The sequence below is a fragment of the Phyllobates terribilis genome, unplaced genomic scaffold (assembly GCF_046119375.1).
Source record: "Phyllobates terribilis strain yellow unplaced genomic scaffold, ASM4611937v1 Scaffold_34__1_contigs__length_13252353, whole genome shotgun sequence".
NCBI classification, from domain to species: Eukaryota; Metazoa; Chordata; class Amphibia; order Anura; family Dendrobatidae; genus Phyllobates; species Phyllobates terribilis.
In genome coordinates this window covers 5181383-5195608 of record NW_027362794.1, presented here as the reverse complement: position 1 = coordinate 5195608, position 14226 = coordinate 5181383, and the positions used below count along the sequence as shown (strand labels likewise).

The following is a 14226-nucleotide window of genomic DNA, read 5'->3' as shown; positions in this document are numbered from 1 at the left end:
ACTGAAGGTGGCTGCTGCTGTGCGCAGGTATATAAAGGCTCAGAGCCTATTATGACACGCGCAGCCAGCGTTCCATTGCCACATTCCGTCTACTGCAGGCGGGATACCTGGATGGCTGAATGTCACTGAGAAGCTCACAGAGACCGCCATAAGCAACAGTTTAAAAGAATGCCACAGACTAATCAACCAAACTTTTTGGGTTGGTTTCTCTTTTATAGTCTGCAGGCATTAAATGAAAGAAGTCAGTGTTCCAGCAGAGGGAGACAACGTTTCAGAAAAGGCATTGTAGCAAACCAAAAAAGAAATTTTAAGCGCAGCAGAGTAACCAGCTCACATACCTGTTAGCTCAGGTGAGTTTAAAAGGCTGCTGTTGATAACAAGGGCATTTGCTAAATAGATGGTGTGTGTGCAACAATATACTGAAAGGTCAATTATATTGTGCAGCTTATCTCACCACCTGTAGTTATTTAGGTGAAAGCTCCAAAATGCTTGCCTAATATGTCTGTTTATCCAAAAGGAAGTATAGAGGGAGAGCTAGATAGATAGCATTGCATTACATTACATGGCAATGCAATGCACAGTTGCTGAAGTTGAACCAAAATGAGCTTGTCATCTGGCTTCTGCAACTTTTAACATGAAAAATCCAATGAGGAGAAGAAAAGCAAAGCCAAAGAGTCCATCCCAAAATCCGACAAACAAGCCAAATGAACAAAAAGCATTGAATTCAATTCTTTCTGATTTTAGAAACTGCATTAAAGAAGGGGTGCACCGGTCCTGGAGATACTGCAATACCAGGTCAATGCGTGGAGTGGACAGAGCAAGCTCTTTTTCCATCTCCCTGTTCTAAAAATCCATTTAATATATGGTCCCCAGATAGGGGACGTATCAGATATTAAACTGATAAGAACAGATACTACACTTGATCTTAGCCAAAAGGCCGAGAAGCGATAACCAGAATTGGTTTCCGACTACGGTGCCACCCAAGGATTCTGAAAAGTCCATTTGTGGAGATGGCCAACTGGACTCCCGTTAAGAAGACATGCTGTCAACCTCTAGATCCCTCACATGCCTGCACTTTTCGGCTTGCTGCTGCTGCAATCCACGCGTTTTAGATCTGCATAACTCCACCTCTTTTAGCACAGTACCCTCAACCCCCGGCTGTTCCCACCCGCCTCAACACCGTTGGAAGGGAGGAGAACCAATTAAGGCGGGGGGGGGGGTGGAACGAGCAGCAGACTGAAGGTGGCTGCTGCTGTGCGCAGGTATATAAAGGCTCAGAGCCTATTATGACACGCGCAGCCAGCGTTCCATTGCCACATTCCGTCTACTGCAGGCGGGATACCTGGATGGCTGAATGTCACTGAGAAGCTCACAGAGACCGCCATAAGCAACAGTTTAAAAGAATGCCACAGACTAATCAACCAAACTTTTTGGGTTGGTTTCTCTTTTATAGTCTGCAGGCATTAAATGAAAGAAGTCAGTGTTCCAGCAGAGGGAGACAACGTTTCAGAAAAGGCATTGTAGCAAACCAAAAAAGAAATTTTAAGCGCAGCAGAGTAACCAGCTCACATACCTGTTAGCTCAGGTGAGTTTAAAAGGCTGCTGTTGATAACAAGGGCATTTGCTAAATAGATGGTGTGTGTGCAACAATATACTGAAAGGTCAATTATATTGTGCAGCTTATCTCACCACCTGTAGTTATTTAGGTGAAAGCTCCAAAATGCTTGCCTAATATGTCTGTTTATCCAAAAGGAAGTATAGAGGGAGAGCTAGATAGATAGCATTGCATTACATTACATGGCAATGCAATGCACAGTTGCTGAAGTTGAACCAAAATGAGCTTGTCATCTGGCTTCTGCAACTTTTAACATGAAAAATCCAATGAGGAGAAGAAAAGCAAAGCCAAAGAGTCCATCCCAAAATCCGACAAACAAGCCAAATGAACAAAAAGCATTGAATTCAATTCTTTCTGATTTTAGAAACTGCATTAAAGAAGGGGTGCACCGGTCCTGGAGATACTGCAATACCAGGTCAATGCGTGGAGTGGACAGAGCAAGCTCTTTTTCCATCTCCCTGTTCTAAAAATCCATTTAATATATGGTCCCCAGATAGGGGACGTATCAGATATTAAACTGATAAGAACAGATTTTTTTTTTTTTTTTTTTTTCTTTATCGAAAGCCCGAATTCGTGTACAAAACCCGAGTGCGCTTAAAAAAGTGACAAGTGCCACAAAAAAAGTGCACTAGGATGCTGGTCTTCTTGAAACCCTCTCCAAAAGGAGAAGGGTCCCCCAAACCATTCCCCGTCCCTCCGAGCCAGAAGGCCACAGCGAGGAACAGGGACAAATAGCCACCTCCAGCCGAAGCCAGAGGCGACCCAATCTTACCCCCAGCACCTGCCCGAGTTCTCACCCGAGCAAGGCACTGGGAGCCAAAGACTGTGCTCCCCTCCTGGAAGAGGGGAGCCAACAACGCCCTCCTCCCGAAAGAGGAGAGCCAGGGGGGTTCAGGGGGGAGCGGAACCTGATGGCCACACACTCCCCCCCTAGACCTGCCAAGAGAGGAACCCATAAGGGAACCGCATCCCGACAAAATCCTAGTAAGACGTGACACACGTGAATAAGTGGACACACAGTGACAAAGAAATTAAATAAATAGTGAAGGTTTCACAGTATAATACTGCCCGGACCTTCGACCGGGAATTGAAAAAATTCCCCATCCTAAGGCCAGAAGGCCCAGAATAAGGGTGTGTGCGAAGAAAGAAATATTGAAGTGCTTGTGCAAATGTGCCATAAACTCAAGTGGGGTTCCCAATCCCAGTGAGTTAAGGCACCCCAGGGTCACCACTCCTGGGGCACTTCACACTTCGGGCTTTCGATCTTCCCCGGCCCAATGGCGTCGATCCTGGTGGGCCATGCTTTCCACCAGATGACTATATTAGCCACCTGGCATACTAACAAGCGCCTAAACCCCAGTGTGCATAATGTATCAATCTACTAGGGCGGCCAACATCCAAAACCGCCTTTTCGAAAGATACTACACTTGATCTTAGCCAAAAGGCCGAGAAGCGATAACCAGAATTGGTTTCTGACTACGGTGCCACCCAAGGATTCTGAAAAGTCCATTTGTGGAGATGGCCACCTGGACTCCCGTTAAGAAGACATGCTGTCAACCTCTAGATCCCTCACATGCCTGCACTTTTCGGCTTGCTGCTGCTGCAATCCACGCGTTTTAGATCTGCATAACTCCACCTCTTTTAGCACAGTACCCTCAACCCCCGGCTGTTCCCACCCGCCTCAACACCGTTGGAAGGGAGGAGAACCAATTAAGGCGGGGGGGGGGGAACGAGCAGCTGTCTACCCTTAGAAGGAGGGTTGCTGATTAATTACCTCTCCTGCTGCTGCTGCTGCTGGCTGTCCAGCAGCAGACTGAAGGTGGCTGCTGCTGTGCGCAGGTATATAAAGGCTCAGAGCCTATTATGACACGCGCAGCCAGCGTTCCATTGCCACATTCCGTCTACTGCAGGCGGGATACCTGGATGGCTGAATGTCACTGAGAAGCTCACAGAGACCGCCATAAGCAACAGTTTAAAAGAATGCCACAGACTAATCAACCAAACTTTTTGGGTTGGTTTCTCTTTTATAGTCTGCAGGCATTAAATGAAAGAAGTCAGTGTTCCAGCAGAGGGAGACAACGTTTCAGAAAAGGCATTGTAGCAAACCAAAAAAGAAATTTTAAGCGCAGCAGAGTAACCAGCTCACATACCTGTTAGCTCAGGTGAGTTTAAAAGGCTGCTGTTGATAACAAGGGCATTTGCTAAATAGATGGTGTGTGTGCAACAATATACTGAAAGGTCAATTATATTGTGCAGCTTATCTCACCACCTGTAGTTATTTAGGTGAAAGCTCCAAAATGCTTGCCTAATATGTCTGTTTATCCAAAAGGAAGTATAGAGGGAGAGCTAGATAGATAGCATTGCATTACATTACATGGCAATGCAATGCACAGTTGCTGAAGTTGAACCAAAATGAGCTTGTCATCTGGCTTCTGCAACTTTTAACATGAAAAATCCAATGAGGAGAAGAAAAGCAAAGCCAAAGAGTCCATCCCAAAATCCGACAAACAAGCCAAATGAACAAAAAGCATTGAATTCAATTCTTTCTGATTTTAGAAACTGCATTAAAGAAGGGGTGCACCGGTCCTGGAGATACTGCAATACCAGGTCAATGCGTGGAGTGGACAGAGCAAGCTCTTTTTCCATCTCCCTGTTCTAAAAATCCATTTAATATATGGTCCCCAGATAGGGGACGTATCAGATATTAAACTGATAAGAACAGATTTTTTTTTAATTTGTCTATCCCCTGCAGAGGGATAAAACCGTTTATTAAAACTTTAACAAATTACAAGCATAATTACACAAATACCAAACGTTAAAAGACAAATGAAATTTACAAAACAAAAAAATACAAAGATTTTAAATAATTAGGTTCCATTGGTCAACAAGCCATTTTTTGGAAATATGTACATTCTTCTTTTTGTCAATTAAATAATAAGTGTACATTTCACATAAACATAAACTTAAAACATCATTCACTGATAAAACATCTTGTTTAAAAATAGCAATGTTGCGCGCTTTCCAGAGAGATGACTTGGCGCAGTTCACTGTCTTCCAAACCATTGTGTACTGGTCCATTGTGGGGCATTCCATAAGTCCGTATAGCACAGTTTTATATGTAAAGTCCTTGAGGTCTGCCACCCTTTCCAGTAGGGGGAGCAGTCTTCTCCAGAAATCCTTTGCAAAATTACATGTCCATAATAGATGTTCCACCGTTTCCTCGTCTTGGCATCCGGCTCTTGGGCAGATGGCAGACCTCACAAATCCTCTTCTGTATTGGAATGCCCGGCAAGGAAGACAGCGGTGCATGCAACTCCAAGCCAGATCTCTCTGTTCATTAAAAAGATAAAAAACGTTAATCATTTTCCAGATAGACATAGATTTGTCATCATCATATCTGTCAACATTACATATTTCCTCACTTTTACGTATTTCTTTAATTAGTTTCTTACTATTTCTTAATTCCTCTATTTTCTTAGTCCCTAAATTAAAATCGGACACTATTTTCCTTAAAATCTCATAATGCGTCGACAAATTAAAAGCATGGGGCACAGATATATTAACTTCATACCATCCAAACTTTCTCATAAAAAATCCTGTATTAAAACGCATAAAAAAGGACCAATAGTGATTCTTAAAAAGGGCATTAAAACAGTAAACGAACAGATGGATTAAAAGAAACCTATTAAAATCTGGAAAATCTTTACCACCTTTTACTTTTGATTTCATCATGATTTCTCTTTTCAGCTTTTCCATTTTTGAGTTCCAAAAGAAGGTAAAACAGGTTTTGGTTATCTTTTTTAAAACATTAACAGGCGGGGGGAAAACCATGCTAAGATACAATAAAAGAGGTAAAATCACCATCTTTAAAACCAATACTTTACCCTCCATTGTAAGTCTCCTCATGTTCCACATACATATTTTCGTATTTACTTTCTGTGTAACAGTTTCCCAACTATTATAACCATCATTATTTTCAGTGAATGATATACCTAAAATGGAAATGGATTCGGAGACATTAATTGGTACATCACGTAAAATCATCCCCCCAACACTTAAAATGTTACACTTATTAAAATTGATTTTAAAACCAGAAGCTAGACAAAAGGATTGCACTTGATGGAGAGTGGCCGTAAGTGATGGTGCATCTGTACACAAGACCGCCACGTCATCCATGTAGCCTACAACCTTGGCCTCCAAACCACCGCTTCCAGGCAGAGGGACACCGCATATCTGTTTATTTTGGCGTATTGCACATAACATTGGTTCCAGTGCACAGATAAACAGTAGGGGGGACAGAGGGCATCCCTGTTTCACCCCTGACCGTAAAAATACCTCTTGTGTCTTAAAACCATTCACTAAAATCTTACTTGTACAATCCTTGTAAAATGCTTTAAGCGATAGTAAAAACCCTTCTGGTATGCCCATTTTCTCTAAAACTTTAAAAAGATAAAAGTGTGAGACACGGTCAAATGCTTTTTCAAAATCAATAGATAAAATCGCCATTTTCCCCTTTCTGTCTTTCACATCCTCAATACAGTCTTTCACTAAATTCAGATTGTCCCATATACTGCGCCCTGGCACCCCACACACTTGATTAGAATGAATAACTTTGCTGATGACTTCTTTTAGACGATTTGCACAAATTTTAGCCATTATTTTATAGTCACAATTTAAAAGTGTTATTGGTCTCCAGTTTTCTAATTTTGATTTATCACCTTTTTTGTATAGGAGGGAGACTTCACCTTTCTTCCAGGAATTTAATAAAACCTTATTATTAAAAACCTCAGTAAACAAATAAAACAAATCATCTTTTAAAATATCATAAAAACATACATAAAATTCTATTGGGATGCCATCAGGACCAGGGACCTTTCCAGTTTTAAAACTTTTAATAGTTTTTAATACTTCTTGTTCCGTTAAAACTTGGGATAAAAACTCTTGGGATGCGGGATCTAAAACAGCTGTTAGTCCTTGCAGCGAATCATCCATTAATTTATTATCTATATTTTTTCCATTAAAAAGATTAGAAAAAAAAACCTCAACTTTACCCAGCATATTTTTTATATTATTCTCACCATCTATATGGTCAATTATCACTTTTTCTTTTTTATTTTTCCTAAAAAAATATCTGGAACACTTTTCATTTTCTTCTATATGTTGTACTCTAGAACGAAAAATTATCTCTTTTCCTTTTTGTTCTAGCCATTTTGAAATCTCTTCTTTTAAGTTTGAAATATCAAGTTGTACATCTATCCCATTGTCTCTGAGCTTAAATAATGTTTGTAGGCGGGTATTTAAAATTCTATATTCTTCATATTTTTCTTTGGCTCTACATATACTCTTTTTAATAAAAAAGTCTTTTATTTTTACTTTCATTCTATCCCACCATACACTCATAGTCTCATTTGTTTTTTTCCCTTTTCTACATTTCCTATAAAACTCAATAAAATCTGATAAAATCTGCGGGTCAGTTAAAAGGGATACGTTCATTTTCCAGCTTTTCTTACCACATTTTTTGTTGTCATTTACTTTTATGGTAAAGGATAAAAGTTTATGGTCTGAAAATATATGAGTTAAAACTTCACATTTGGCAGGTATTGTTTTATCTGAACCAAAAATAAAATCAATCCTAGAGCTACAATTAGCATTGTTCCAAGTGAAACCGGCGTCCTCTGGGCTGTCACTATGACACTCTTTATATATGTCTATCAATTTAGCATCTTTGACTATATCATGTAGCATACCTGAGGTTTTATCGTAGTTCCTGCTTACAGAGCTGGAGCGCCGGTTTTCACCTTTTAAAACACAATTAAAATCCCCTGCTAAGATAAAAGGTTCAGAGTTATTAATAAATAAAGGTAAAAGATCAAGCATTTCGGCTCTTTCATTTTTCTCTGGGGATCCATAAAAATTTAAAAACTGCCATCTAATACCATCAATAAAAGCTTTCACTAATAAAATACGACCTGGTAAAATTTCCTGAATAAAATCAATTAAAACGTTCCCTTTAAAAAGTATGGCTACACCCGCTGATCCTGCAGCATTCGATCCGGACCAGACAGATGGCCCACACTTCCACTCATCTTTATATTTTTGATATGACATTTCATGTGGGATATTACATTCTTGCAGAAAAAATACAGATGCAGTAAAACACGTAAAAAAATTAAAAAGAGCAGTTCTTCTCGTGTTAGATTTTATGCCTCTCACGTTGAGGGAAATACCTTTGAGTTCAGCCATCATTAGAAAATGTAGAAATTTTACTTAGGTAACTAAGAGCAACGGATTTACCTGTCCGATGAACCTGATCAGACCACTGGGCTTGCGCCTCCCTCCTCATCTGATAGTATCGTCACGAGAGTCTCCGTGGAGGAGGAAAGATTACCACATTTATATAAACCCGACGCTACACTGGCATAGCTCGGAGGGCTGGCTGGCAGAACCCGCTGGGTCTCCATTGGCTGGCCATGCAGTTCCTCATCAGGTGGGTCCCCGAGGGGTTCCGCCGCCCCTGTTTGACCTGTAGAAGGTCGTCCTATAGGAGGAGGTTGCGCACAAGGCAGAGCCTCTGACTCTTCAGAGGCAGCAAGATCCCGGTCCCCACCTGTAGCAGCGGAGACCGAAACCCCTGAGGGTCCAGCGTCCACGTCCCCTTCTGAAGAAGTGTCCATCTGTTCACCTCCTGCTGCCTCCTCCGAACCACCCTTTTTCTTTTTCTTAGGACCCACCTTTATCCACTCAGCGCCCTCAGCCCTAGGAGACCCAGACTGGGCATGGGCTTCTGCGTCGGCCTTTTGCCGGTCCCTTTTGACCTTACCAGTAGTGCCCTTCTGCTCCTTCTCAGCCCTCCTTTTGGACTCTCGCAGGTCCTGCAGCCAGGTTTTGGGATTTGGTATTTTACCTGTCATAGACTCTGGAGACATTTCACTATTTGGTACGCCCTTATTGTCTCCAGAGGCTCCAGGTTGTTGTTCCTCCTCCTGAGGGGTGGTCTGATCTTTTGGTCCTTGGTCGGACGTCTTGGACTTTCCCTTTTGCTCATCTTCCCGAAATCTGTGAGGGCAAGAAAAATAAAAGTGACCTGGAGTCTGGCAAAAACTACATTTCTTTTCCTTAGGGCATTCTTTTGTCTCATGTTCTTCACTAGCACAATTTCTACATGATACATTACAGTTTTCTTTTGAATGACCATAGCGCCCACAATTTCTGCAATATACTGGCATCCCAGAAAAGAAGAAATCCCCATTTGTTTGTCCAATTTTAAAACGGGCAGGGGGAAGCCGTATACCACCTGGTGTATTTGGATCTCTTATTCACTTCACAAGAAATTTCCACTTAGATGTCCATATGTTATATTCATTAAGTATCTTCCCAATACATTTAACACTTTTAAAATAAATTGCTAAAAATGACATAATTTCTGGAGCAGAAACAAAAGGCGAAAATACTTTTACGACAACAAGTCTTACCTCATCCAGGACGTGCTCAACAATTTGTATCCCTTTCAGAACAGGACTATTTTCAACTTTTTTTAACTTTTCTAGAACATCTCTGAAAATACCTTCTCCGGTGAATGTGATGTCATAGTCACCTCTTCTAGGATAATCCTGGATGGACAGAATTTCATTCCTCTGCACGCCAAGAAGGTTCCTGAGCACGTCCTGGACTACATACCCTAATTTCCTCATATCCGAGCCACCCGCCGTGAAGTGAACTCGGATAGAGTTTTTTAGCCTCGCATAAAGAGGCACGAGGTTAGGGTCAACCTCCATGGAAACCGCAACAAGGTTGCAAATTGCAGCCGCTTGCAATCTGCGCTCCCAGTGTTCTTGCAGCGAAAGACACCTGGAAGCTGGGGGATCGCAACACGTTACCCTGGGACTAAGCCCTCTCCCTAATAGCAGCAAGCAGGTTAAGTCCACCAAAGTGGACGATCCTGCCAGGCCAAGGAGAGGGGTACCCGAGTACCCTTCAACTACAATCTCCTGCAATAAAGCACTTGATCGTAGCCAAAAGGCCGAGAAGCGATAACCAGAATTGGTTTCCGACTACGGTGCCACCCAAGGATTCTGAAAAGTCCATTTGTGGAGATGGCCACCTGGACTCCCGTTAAGAAGACATGCTGTCAACCTCTAGATCCCTCACATGCCTGCACTTTTCGGCTTGCTGCTGCTGCAATCCACGCGTTTTAGATCTGCATAACTCCACCTCTTTTAGCACAGTACCCTCAACCCCCGGCTGTTCCCACCCGCCTCAACACCGTTGGAAGGGAGGAGAACCAATTAAGGCGGGGGGGGGGTGGAACGAGCAGCTGTCTACCCTTAGCAGGAGGGTTGCTGATTAATTACCTCTCCTGCTGCTGCTGCTGCTGGCTGTCCAGCAGCAGACTGAAGGTGGCTGCTGCTGTGCGCAGGTATATAAAGGCTCAGAGCCTATTATGACACGCGCAGCCAGCGTTCCATTGCCACATTCCGTCTACTGCAGGCGGGATACCTGGATGGCTGAATGTCACTGAGAAGCTCACAGAGACCGCCATAAGCAACAGTTTAAAAGAATGCCACAGACTAATCAACCAAACTTTTTGGGTTGGTTTCTCTTTTATAGTCTGCAGGCATTAAATGAAAGAAGTCAGTGTTCCAGCAGAGGGAGACAACGTTTCAGAAAAGGCATTGTAGCAAACCAAAAAAGAAATTTTAAGCGCAGCAGAGTAACCAGCTCACATACCTGTTAGCTCAGGTGAGTTTAAAAGGCTGCTGTTGATAACAAGGGCATTTGCTAAATAGATGGTGTGTGTGCAACAATATACTGAAAGGTCAATTATATTGTGCAGCTTATCTCACCACCTGTAGTTATTTAGGTGAAAGCTCCAAAATGCTTGCCTAATATGTCTGTTTATCCAAAAGGAAGTATAGAGGGAGAGCTAGATAGATAGCATTGCATTACATTACATGGCAATGCAATGCACAGTTGCTGAAGTTGAACCAAAATGAGCTTGTCATCTGGCTTCTGCAACTTTTAACATGAAAAATCCAATGAGGAGAAGAAAAGCAAAGCCAAAGAGTCCATCCCAAAATCCGACAAACAAGCCAAATGAACAAAAAGTATTGAATTCAATTCTTTCTGATTTTAGAAACTGCATTAAAGAAGGGGTGCACCGGTCCTGGAGATATTGCAATACCAGGTCAATGCGTGGAGTGGACAGAGCAAGCTCTTTTTCCATCTCCCTGTTCTAAAAATCCATTTAATATATGGTCCCCAGATAGGGGACGTATCAGATATTAAACTGATAAGAACAGATACTACACTTGATCTTAGCCAAAAGGCAGAGAAGCGATAACCAGAATTGGTTTCCGACTACGGTGCCACCCAAGGATTCTGAAAAGTCCATTTGTGGAGATGGCCACCTGGACTCCCGTTAAGAAGACATGCTGTCAACCTCTAGATCGCTCACATGCCTGCACTTTTCGGCTTGCTGCTGCTGCAATCCACGCGTTTTAGATCTGCATAACTCCACCTCTTTTAGCACAGTACCCTCAACCCCCGGCTGTTCCCACCCGCCTCAACACCGTTGGAAGGGAGGAGAACCAATTAAGGCGGGGGGGGGGGGGGGGGTGGAACGAGCAGCTGTCTACCCTTAGCAGGAGGGTTGCTGATTAATTACCTCTCCTGCTGCTGCTGCTGCTGGCTGTCCAGCAGCAGACTGAAGGTGGCTGCTGCTGTGCGCAGGTATATAAAGGCTCAGAGCCTATTATGACACGCGCAGCCAGCGTTCCATTGCCACATTCCGTCTACTGCAGGCGGGATACCTGGATGGCTGAATGTCACTGAGAAGCTCACAGAGACCGCCATAAGCAACAGTTTAAAAGAATGCCACAGACTAATCAACCAAACTTTTTGGGTTGGTTTCTCTTTTATAGTCTGCAGGCATTAAATGAAAGAAGTCAGTGTTCCAGCAGAGGGAGACAACGTTTCAGAAAAGGCATTGTAGCAAACCAAAAAAGAAATTTTAAGCGCAGCAGAGTAACCAGCTCACATACCTGTTAGCTCAGGTGAGTTTAAAAGGCTGCTGTTGATAACAAGGGCATTTGCTAAATAGATGGTGTGTGTGCAACAATATACTGAAAGGTCAATTATATTGTGCAGCTTATCTCACCACCTGTAGTTATTTAGGTGAAAGCTCCAAAATGCTTGCCTAATATGTCTGTTTATCCAAAAGGAAGTATAGAGGGAGAGCTAGATAGATAGCATTGCATTACATTACATGGCAATGCAATGCACAGTTGCTGAAGTTGAACCAAAATGAGCTTGTCATCTGGCTTCTGCAACTTTTAACATGAAAAATCCAATGAGGAGAAGAAAAGCAAAGCCAAAGAGTCCATCCCAAAATCCGACAAACAAGCCAAATGAACAAAAAGCATTGAATTCAATTCTTTCTGATTTTAGAAACTGCATTAAAGAAGGGGTGCACCGGTCCTGGAGATACTGCAATACCAGGTCAATGCGTGGAGTGGACAGAGCAAGCTCTTTTTCCATCTCCCTGTTCTAAAAATCCATTTAATATATGGTCCCCAGATAGGGGACGTATCAGATATTAAACTGATAAGAACAGATACTACACTTGATCTTAGCCAAAAGGCCGAGAAGCGATAACCAGAATTGGTTTCCGACTACGGTGCCACCCAAGGATTCTGAAAAGTCCATTTGTGGAGATGGCCACCTGGACTCCCGTTAAGAAGACATGCTGTCAACCTCTAGATCCCTCACATGCCTGCACTTTTCGGCTTGCTGCTGCTGCAATCCACGCGTTTTAGATCTGCATAACTCCACCTCTTTTAGCACAGTACCCTCAACCCCCGGCTGTTCCCACCCGCCTCAACACCGTTGGAAGGGAGGAGAACCAATTAAGGCGGGGGGGGGGGGGGGTGGAACGAGCAGCTGTCTACCCTTAGCAGGAGGGTTGCTGATTAATTACCTCTCCTGCTGCTGCTGCTGCTGGCTGTCCAGCAGCAGACTGAAGGTGTCTGCTGCTGTGCGCAGGTATATAAAGGCTCAGAGCCTATTATGACACGCGCAGCCAGCGTTCCATTGCCACATTCCGTCTACTGCAGGCGGGATACCTGGATGGCTGAATGTCACTGAGAAGCTCACAGAGACCGCCATAAGCAACAGTTTAAAAGAATGCCACAGACTAATCAACCAAACTTTTTGGGTTGGTTTCTCTTTTATAGTCTGCAGGCATTAAATGAAAGAAGTCAGTGTTCCAGCAGAGGGAGACAACGTTTCAGAAAAGGCATTGTAGCAAACCAAAAAAGAAATTTTAAGCGCAGCAGAGTAACCAGCTCACATACCTGTTAGCTCAGGTGAGTTTAAAAGGCTGCTGTTGATAACAAGGGCATTTGCTAAATAGATGGTGTGTGTGCAACAATATACTGAAAGGTCAATTATATTGTGAAGCTTATCTCACCACCTGTAGTTATTTAGGTGAAAGCTCCAAAATGCTTGCCTAATATGTCTGTTTATCCAAAAGGAAGTATAGAGGGAGAGCTAGATAGATAGCATTGCATTACATTACATGGCAATGCAATGCACAGTTGCTGAAGTTGAACCAAAATGAGCTTGTCATCTGGCTTCTGCAACTTTTAACATGAAAAATCCAATGAGGAGAAGAAAAGCAAAGCCAAAGAGTCCATCCCAAAATCCGACAAACAAGCCAAATGAACAAAAAGCATTGAATTCAATTCTTTCTGATTTTAGAAACTGCATTAAAGAAGGGGTGCACCGGTCCTGGAGATACTGCAATACCAGGTCAATGCATGGAGTGGACAGAGCAAGCTCTTTTTCCATCTCCCTGTTCTAAAAATCCATTTAATATATGGTCCCCAGATAGGGGACGTATCAGATATTAAACTGATAAGAACAGATACTACACTTGATCTTAGCCAAAAGGCCGAGAAGCGATAACCAGAATTGGTTTCCGACTACGGTGCCACCCAAGGATTCTGAAAAGTCCATTTGTGGAGATGGCCACCTGGACTCCCGTTAAGAAGACATGCTGTCAACCTCTAGATCCCTCACATGCCTGCACTTTTCGGCTTGCTGCTGCTGCAATCCACGCGTTTTAGATCTGCATAACTCCACCTCTTTTAGCACAGTACCCTCAACCCCCGGCTGTTCCCACCCGCCTCAACACCGTTGGAAGGGAGGAGAACCAATTAAGGCGGGGGGGGGTGGGGTGGAACGAGCAGCTGTCTACCCTTAGCAGGAGGGTTGCTGATTAATTACCTCTCCTGCTGCTGCTGCTGCTGGCTGTCCAGCAGCAGACTGAAGGTGGCTGCTGCTGTGCGCAGGTATATAAAGGCTCAGAGCCTATTATGACACGCGCAGCCAGCGTTCCATTGCCACATTCCGTCTACTGCAGGCGGGATACCTGGATGGCTGAATGTCACTGAGAAGCTCACAGAGACCGCCATAAGCAACAGTTTAAAAGAATGCCACAGACTAATCAACCAAACTTTTTGGGTTGGTTTCTCTTTTATAGTCTGCAGGCATTAAATGAAAGAAGTCAGTGTTCCAGCAGAGGGAGACAACGTTTCAGAAAAGGCATTGTA

At 43.2% G+C, this 14226-nt stretch overlaps 6 non-coding genes and 1 pseudogene across 6 annotated transcripts; all 7 read right to left on the bottom strand.

Annotated features, from left to right (window-relative positions):
- Window positions 1-758: 758 nt before the first annotated feature.
- On the bottom strand, window positions 759-949 carry LOC141181392 (U2 spliceosomal RNA). Its single transcript, XR_012256973.1, has one exon. It is a non-coding gene; the product is annotated as a U2 spliceosomal RNA (small nuclear RNA).
- Window positions 950-1993: 1044 nt separating this feature from the next.
- Window positions 1994-2185, bottom strand: LOC141182057 (U2 spliceosomal RNA). The gene has a single exon (XR_012257547.1). It is a non-coding gene; the product is annotated as a U2 spliceosomal RNA (small nuclear RNA).
- Window positions 2186-2892: 707 nt separating this feature from the next.
- Window positions 2893-3072, bottom strand: LOC141182115 (U2 spliceosomal RNA; annotated as a pseudogene).
- Window positions 3073-4185: 1113 nt separating this feature from the next.
- Window positions 4186-4373, bottom strand: LOC141181966 (U2 spliceosomal RNA). Its single transcript, XR_012257479.1, has one exon. It is a non-coding gene; the product is annotated as a U2 spliceosomal RNA (small nuclear RNA).
- Window positions 4374-10762: 6389 nt separating this feature from the next.
- Window positions 10763-10953, bottom strand: LOC141181508 (U2 spliceosomal RNA). Its single transcript, XR_012257078.1, has one exon. It is a non-coding gene; the product is annotated as a U2 spliceosomal RNA (small nuclear RNA).
- A 1122-nt stretch (window positions 10954-12075) lies between these two features.
- LOC141181391 (U2 spliceosomal RNA) lies at window positions 12076-12266 on the bottom strand. The gene has a single exon (XR_012256972.1). It is a non-coding gene; the product is annotated as a U2 spliceosomal RNA (small nuclear RNA).
- A 1120-nt stretch (window positions 12267-13386) lies between these two features.
- Window positions 13387-13577, bottom strand: LOC141181468 (U2 spliceosomal RNA). The gene has a single exon (XR_012257042.1). It is a non-coding gene; the product is annotated as a U2 spliceosomal RNA (small nuclear RNA).
- Between the last annotated feature and the right edge of the window lie 649 nt (window positions 13578-14226).